This window comes from Theropithecus gelada, chromosome 13 (genome assembly GCF_003255815.1).
Source record: "Theropithecus gelada isolate Dixy chromosome 13, Tgel_1.0, whole genome shotgun sequence".
NCBI lineage: Eukaryota > Metazoa > Chordata > Mammalia > Primates > Cercopithecidae > Theropithecus > Theropithecus gelada.
The window spans coordinates 31,588,852-31,596,176 of NC_037681.1; positions in this window are offsets into that span (position 1 = coordinate 31,588,852).

Genomic DNA, 7,325 nt, shown 5'->3' on the forward strand with positions numbered 1-7,325 from the left:
AGCCCTTCAGCCCACCAGTGCACTGTGGGAGCCCCTCTCTGGGCTAGCCAAGGCCGGAGCCAGCTCCCTCTGCTTGCTCGGGAGGTGTGGAGGGGGCCCCGGCCCAGGGCAGTGAGGGGCTTAGCACCCGGGCCGGCAGCTGCGGTGGTTGCACCGGGTCCCCCAGCACTGCCGGCCCGCATGCACTGCTCTCAAATTCTCGCCGGGCCTCAGCCGCCTCCCCACTGGACAGGGCTTGGGACCTGCAGCCCACCATGTCTGAGCCCCCACCTCTGCGGTGGGCTCCTGCGCGGCCGACACCCCCTGCTCTGCGGCCGGGTCCCATCAACCACCCAAGGGCTGAGAAGTGCGGGCACACGGTGCGGGACTTGCGGGCAGTTTGGCCTACAGCCCCGGTGCGGGATTCACTGGGTGAAGCCAGCTGAGCTCCTGAGTCTAGTGGGGACTAGCTAAGGGATTGTACACAGCTAAGGGATTGTAAACGCACCAATCAGCACTCTGTGTCTAGCTCAAGGTTTGTAAATACACCAATCAGTACTCTATATCTAGCTAACCTAGTGGGGACTTGGAGAACTTCTCTGTCTAGCACTCTGTGTCTAGCTAAAGGATGTTGGACGCACTCAGCACTGTGTCTAGCTCTGGGTTTGTAAATACACCAATCAGCCCCCTGTGTCTAGCTCAAAGTTTGTAAATACACCAATCAGTAGTCTGTATCTAGCTAACCTAGTGGGGACTTGGAGAACTTTTCTGTCTAGTATTCTGCGTCTAGCTAAAGGATTGTAAACGCACCAATCAGCACTCTGTCAAAATGGACCAATCAGCTCTCTGTAAAATAGACCAATCAGCAGGATGTGGGTGGGGTCAGATGAGGGAATAAGAGCAGGCTGCCGGAGCCAGCAGTGGCAGTTTGCTGGAGGTCGGTTCATATGGCGTGGGAGCTTTGTTGTTTTGCTCTTTGGGTCCCCACTGCCTTTAAAAGCTGTAGCACTTGGGAAGGTCTGTGGCACTTCTCTTGTCAGCAAGACCACAAACCCAGCAGAAGGAAGAAGCTCTGGACACATCTGAATGTCTGAAGGGATAAACTCCAGACACACCATCTTTAAGAACGGTAACACTCACTGTGAGGGTCGTGGCTTCATTCTTGAAGTCAGTGAGACCAAGAACCCACTGATTCCGGACATAGCATCTCTACTAACAAAATACAAAAAATTAGCCAGGTGTAGTGATTCATGCCTGTAGTCCTAGCTACTTGGGAGGCTGAGATGGGAGAATCACCTGAGCCCGGGAAGTCAAGGTTGCAGTGAGCTGTGATCTCACCAGTGCCCTCCAGCCTGGGTGACAGAATGAGACCTTGTGTCAAAAAATAAATAAACGTCAATGTCAGAAAAGTCTAAAGGAAGGCTGAAGTGATTCAGTCCGTGATCCTTGACTGGATCCTGGGTCACGAAAAGCAGCTCTAAAGGACGCTTTGCAGATAAATGTTAGCTAACACTATTGTATCAGCAAGAAAGTGCAGAGTGTGGTGATTCCATTGAGACTGCAGAAGAAAGCCTGTGTGTGTGTGTGTGTGTGTGTGTGTGTGTGTTTTAAGACAGTGTCTCACACCATTGCCTAGGCTGGAGTACAATGGCACAATCTTGGCTCACTGTAACCTCCACTTCCTGGGTTCAAGTGATTCTCCTGCCTCAGCTTCCCGAGAAGCTGGGATTACAGGCACGTGCCACCGTGCCCAACTAATTTTTTGTATCTTTAGTAGAGATGGGGTTTCACCATGTTGGCTTAGCTAGTCTCAAACCCTTGACCTCATGATCCATTCACCTCAATCTTCCAAAGTGCTGGGATTACGGGCATGAGCCACTGTGCCCAGCTGAAAGCCCTTGTTCGTAGGTGTTTGCCGAAAAGTGCCATGATATATATAAGAAACCTGCAAGTAGCTTAACGAAAAATTCGTGTTTAGAAATTTTTTTTTTTTGGAGATGGAGTCTCGCTCTGTTGCCCACGCTGGAGTGCAGTGGCACGATTTCGGCTCACTGCAAGCTCCACCTCCCGGGTTCATGCCATTCTCCTGCCTCAGCCTCCTGAGTAGCTGGGACTACAGGCGCCTGCACCATGCCCCGCTAATTATTATTATTATTTTTTTAGTAGAGACGGTGTTTCACTACGTTAGGGTCTCGATCTCCTGTCGTCGTGATCCACCTGCCTCGGCCTCCCAAAGTGCTGGGAGTACTGGCGTGAGCCACCACGCCCGGCCGGGTTTTTTTTGAGACGCAGTCTCGCTCTGTCGCCCAGGCTATAGTGCAGTGGTGACATCTTGGCTCACTGCAACCTCCGCCTCCCAGGTTCAAGCGATTCTCCTACCTCGGCCTCCAGAGTAGCTGGGATTACAGTCACCCGTCACCATGCCTGGCTAATTTTTGTATTTTTGTAGAGACAGGGTTTCACCATGTTGGCCAGGCTGGTCTTGAACTCTTGACCTCACGTGATCTGCTGGCCTCCACCTCTCAAAGTGCTGGGATTACACGGTGTGAGCCACCGTGCCCAGCGGTTTAGGAATTTATTTTAAAATGAAGGTGGGAGAATGGCCACTGTGAAAGAAAAATAAATCTTAACTCCAAAATCACTAAGCTAAGGAAAAAGTCAAGCTGGGATCCTGCCTCCCATTTTAATTCCTGAATAAGGTGGCTATAAAGATAAAAAAGCTACATGCCTCCCTCACAATTTGCCCACAAGGGAATTCCCTGTGGGCCTCAAGATCTTTACCCTATTCAGGATCATGCCAAGAATTAAATATATATATATATTTACCGTGAAACAGTTCTGTTGCATTTCACCCTGGCAATGTAAACTGATAGCTGATCTTAACAGGTGCAGGACAGAAAAATCATTCCTCTGCTCACCCAAGAGAAATGCTTATCTGATTGCTTCCTGAGACCTACTGTTTATGTAAAAATGAAGAGTCGCTGAGCCAGACTAGATTATGTATTCACTGAAAGGCTGATGAAGGACCCAAAAGAATGCAAGCTTTTGTCTCTTATCTTCCTATGACGTGGAAGCCCCCCTCTTTGACCTGTCCTGCCTTACTGGACGGAACCAGAGTATATCTTACATACATTAATCCATGTCTCATGTCTCCCTAAAATGGACAAAAGCAAGCTGTACCCCAACCACCTTGGGCACCTGTCATCGGGACCTCCTTGGCAAAATAAACTTTTAAATTGGTTGAGACTTGTCTCAGATATTTTGGGTTTACTGGCACCACCAATGGCTCTTGAGTTCACATCTCCTCTGTTGAAGAGTGGGGAAGTGAGGTTGGGGGAGGTTTGGAATCAGTTTCTGCTCAATTCCATGTTCCCACATGAAGGTGTAACCACCTAAAGAGCTCATCCTGCCCGCTGCCTAGACAGAGCCGATTTATCAAGACGGGAATTGCAATGGAGAAAGAGTAATTCACACAGAGCCAGCTGTGCGGGAGACCAGAGTTTAATGATTACTCAAATCAGTCTCCCTGAGCAGAGCATTCGGGGATGGAAGTTTCGTGTTTCTGTTTTTGTTTTTTTGTTTTGTTTTGTTTTGTTTTGTTTGAGACGGAGTCTCGCTCTGTCACCCAAGCTGGAGTGCAGTGGCATGATCTCGGCCCAATGCAACCTGTGCCTCCCGGATTGAAGCGATTCTCCTGCCTCAGCCACCAGAGTAGCTGGGATTATAGGTGCCCGCCACCACGCCTGGCTAATTTTTGTGTGTTTAGTAGAGACGGGGTTTTGCCATGTTGGCCAGGTTGGTCTCTTACTCCTGACCTCAGGTGATCCGCACACCTCGGTCTCCCAAAGTGCTGGGATTACAGGCGTGAGCCACCACGCTCAGACTGGGAATGGAAGTTTTTAAAGATAATTTGGCCGGTAGAGGCTTGGGAAGTGGAATGTGCTGATTGGTCAGGATGGAGATGGAATCATAGGCGGGGTGGGGGGGGGTCGAAGTGAAATTTTCTTGCTGTCTTCTGTTCCTGAGCGGGGACTGCAGAACTGGTTGAGCCAAATAATTGGTCTGGGTGGTGTCAGCTGATCCATCCAGTGCAGGGTCTGCAAAATATCTCAAGCACCGATCTTAAGTTTTACAATAGTGATGTGATCCCCAGGAGCAATTTGGGAAGGTTCAGACTCTTGCAGCCAGAGCCTGCATGACCCGAAACTGTAATTTCTAATCTTGTAGGTAATTTGTTAGTCCTACAAAGGCAGACAGGTCCCAAGGCACAAAGGTGGTCTTTTCAGGAAAGGGCTATTATTAATTTTGTTTCAGAGTCAAACCATAAACTAAATTCCTTCACAAGGTTGGTTCAGCCTATGCCCAGGAAGGAACCAGGACAGCTTAAAGGTTAGAAGCAAGATGGAGTCAGTTAGGTCTGATCTCTTTCACTGTCATAATTTCCTGTTATAATTTTTGCAAAGGCGGTTTCAATGAGACTCCGTGGCCAGCTTCACTCAGGGAGCTGATTCACTCTGTGTGGCTGTGGCCCAGGAGTGGGGTCAGGTCCTGTAACAGACTGTGACCGGGCTGCCATGTAGCTGGGGAGGAGGCAGAGGTCTCTAACACGGGGGCACTATCTTGTCCTGCAGAGATATCCCAGTGAGTGTGCACTGTAGAGACCCCCGTCCAGACACTCCCCAACCTCCTGAAGCGACAGAGGAGCCTCACAGATCAGCCGTTTTGAGGTTATCCTCTGAGCAGAAGAGCTGGCATGCTCTTGAGATGTATCGCTGGGCATAGGGGCTGAGACCCAAATGCCTGCCTGCATGGCCCAAACCTGGCTCCCCCTAGGACCACCATCCCCACACAGCTTCAGGAACAAAGCCAGTGCCCACAAATCCCAAAAAGGTTTTGCTAGTTTGCACCTGGTGGGGTATGACCATCTCCGTTGAGCACCTATTCTGTACCTCTCAATAACCTTCTGAGGCGGATGGTTCTCCCATTTTAAAAATGACACCGAGGAACAGGGAAGTTAAGGTCTGTTCAAGATCATGCAGTCTGTAGGGGCCAATGCTAGGAGGATAGCTGAGATCTGCCTAACCCCCAAGGGCCACACACCCACATCACCCCATCCCGGTCTTCACGCAAAGTAGCCAGGGAGGGATCTAGGAGCCAGGAAGAAACCTCTTCCACAGCCCTGCCTCACCCAGCTGACCCCCAGAGCAGTGTCCTAGACCAGTAGCAGCATTTGTTCCACAGTGGAGGAGGCCACTCCCTGCGTGGTCCTGGGAGCACGCATACCTCTCAAAAGCCCCTCATGCAGCCTGCATCCCCAAATGTTAGCACAGGCTGGGCCCCAGGTGGGAGCAGCTCCCTCCTAAGGCTAGTCCTGGGGGCCCAGATCCTGGCCACCCCCTGGAATAAACAGAGTCCAAGGCTGGGGCAGAACACTTCCAACCAGGACCACCTCCTTGCTTCAAGGGGCGTGCCACATACCATGATGAAAGTAAAACACCTGGCACACAGGAGGCACTCAACAGGTTCTAGATGTTTCTGTAGTCATTGCTGCTGATGCTTGTTAAAAGCTCTTTACGCCGGGTGCGGTGGCTCATGCCTGTAATCCCAGCACTTTGGGAGGCCAAGGCGGGTGGATCACCTGAGGTTAGGAGTTCGAGACCAGCCTGACCAACACGGTGAAACCCCGTCTCTACTAAAAATACAAAAATTAGCCGGGCGTGGTAGCACGTGCCTGTAATTCCAGCTACTTGGGAGGCTGAGGCAGGAGAATCACTTGAACCCGGGAAGTGGAGGTTGCAGTCAGCAGAGATCGTGCCACTGCACTCCAGCCTGGGCGACAAGAGTGAAACTCCGTCTCAAAGAAAAAAAAAAAAAAAGCTCTTCTCTATTTTCTTCTTCAAAAAATTTATATATATATATATATATATATATATATAAAATTTATTTGTTTTGAGACAGGGTCTGGCTCTGTCTCCCAGGCTGGAGTGAAGTGGCGTGATCTCGACTCACTGCAACCTCCGCCTCCTGGGTTCAAGCCATCCTCCTGCCTCAGCCTCCTGAGTAGCTGGGCCCACAGGCATGCACCACCATGCTCGGCTAATTCTTGCATTTTTAGTAGAGGCGGGGTTTCCCTGTGTTGCTCAGGCTGGTCTTGAACTCCTGGCCTCAAGCAGTCTTCCTGCTTCAGGGGCAATAATGATCAGTATCAACCTAGCCAGGGTAGGCCCAAGGCCAATTTCCTTTAAGGGTTCCCTTCTGAACGTCCTGTTCTCATTTAGACTTGGGAGACAGGACTCGCCACCTGTTTTTTGTTTATTTGTTTGTTTGTTTGTTTTCTCTCCATAGGCGGAGGTGATGCGCTGGTAAGGCTCGAGAGAAAGAGCCTCGGCCAGAACTCCAAACTCTGAAGCTGACCCAGCTCCGGTCCCTCACCCTTCCCGGCTGAGGTTTATGGCACAAAACCAGCGATCATAGATTCCGGCATTGCATTTTGGTGCTTTTTTGCCTGCTTCATAACCTGGCCCTAATACACAGGCGATTTTCAGAGGTTGGAAAATGCGTCCTTCCCTTTCCCTCCGTTTGTGGCTTAGACGGTCACGTCCAAGTTACTCTATCAGGAGAAATCCTTAAGAAACAGTTTCACTGTGAAGTGTTCAAGTTCAAGGCTTCCGGTAGGCTCTCAGGTCAGGGCCCACGCCGCTAGGAGGGAAGCCGGGAAGCCTTCCGTCCCAGACTGGAGACAGGCCGCGTGCTCTGAAAGGGCACGAATGAGGTGACCCCGGGGCTCTGGTCCCAGAGAGCCTCTCCAGCCCAGTTCCCCATCTGTAAAATCGGGAGGGGGCACCCAGCCCTTAAGCCCTTAAGCAGGAGGCTTTAACTCCTGAAATGCTTAGTGAGAGAAACTAAAACACTTGTAGGGAGGGAAAAATCTCTCAGAATAGCCCATCCCCCTAGGGGGTGCCCGTTTGCCTCCCGGTCCACCCAATCCCTGAAAAGCCGGACCTCCGGGGCGGCTCCCGGCGGCTGCTAAATTATCAGGTCGCAAGAAGGCGAAAAAACGAAGCAGCTGCCGGCGGAGCCCACAGGCCAGGGTGGGACAGTGGCCCAGGGGCGGGGCTAGGAGGGGCGGGGCGAGGCGAGGTTGGCCAGGGGGCGGAGCGAGGAGGGATGGGGCGGAGCGAGGTTGGCCAGGGGATTGGGCTAGGTGAGGCCGACCGGGAGGGGCGAATCTGGGGGCGGGGCGAGGTGAGGCGGGTCCGAGAACTGAGCGATCCCGGGCGGGTGGGAGGCGGGCCTGTGGGCGGGGCTGCCGCCCGTGGGCGGGGCGAGATGAGGCTGGCCAGGGG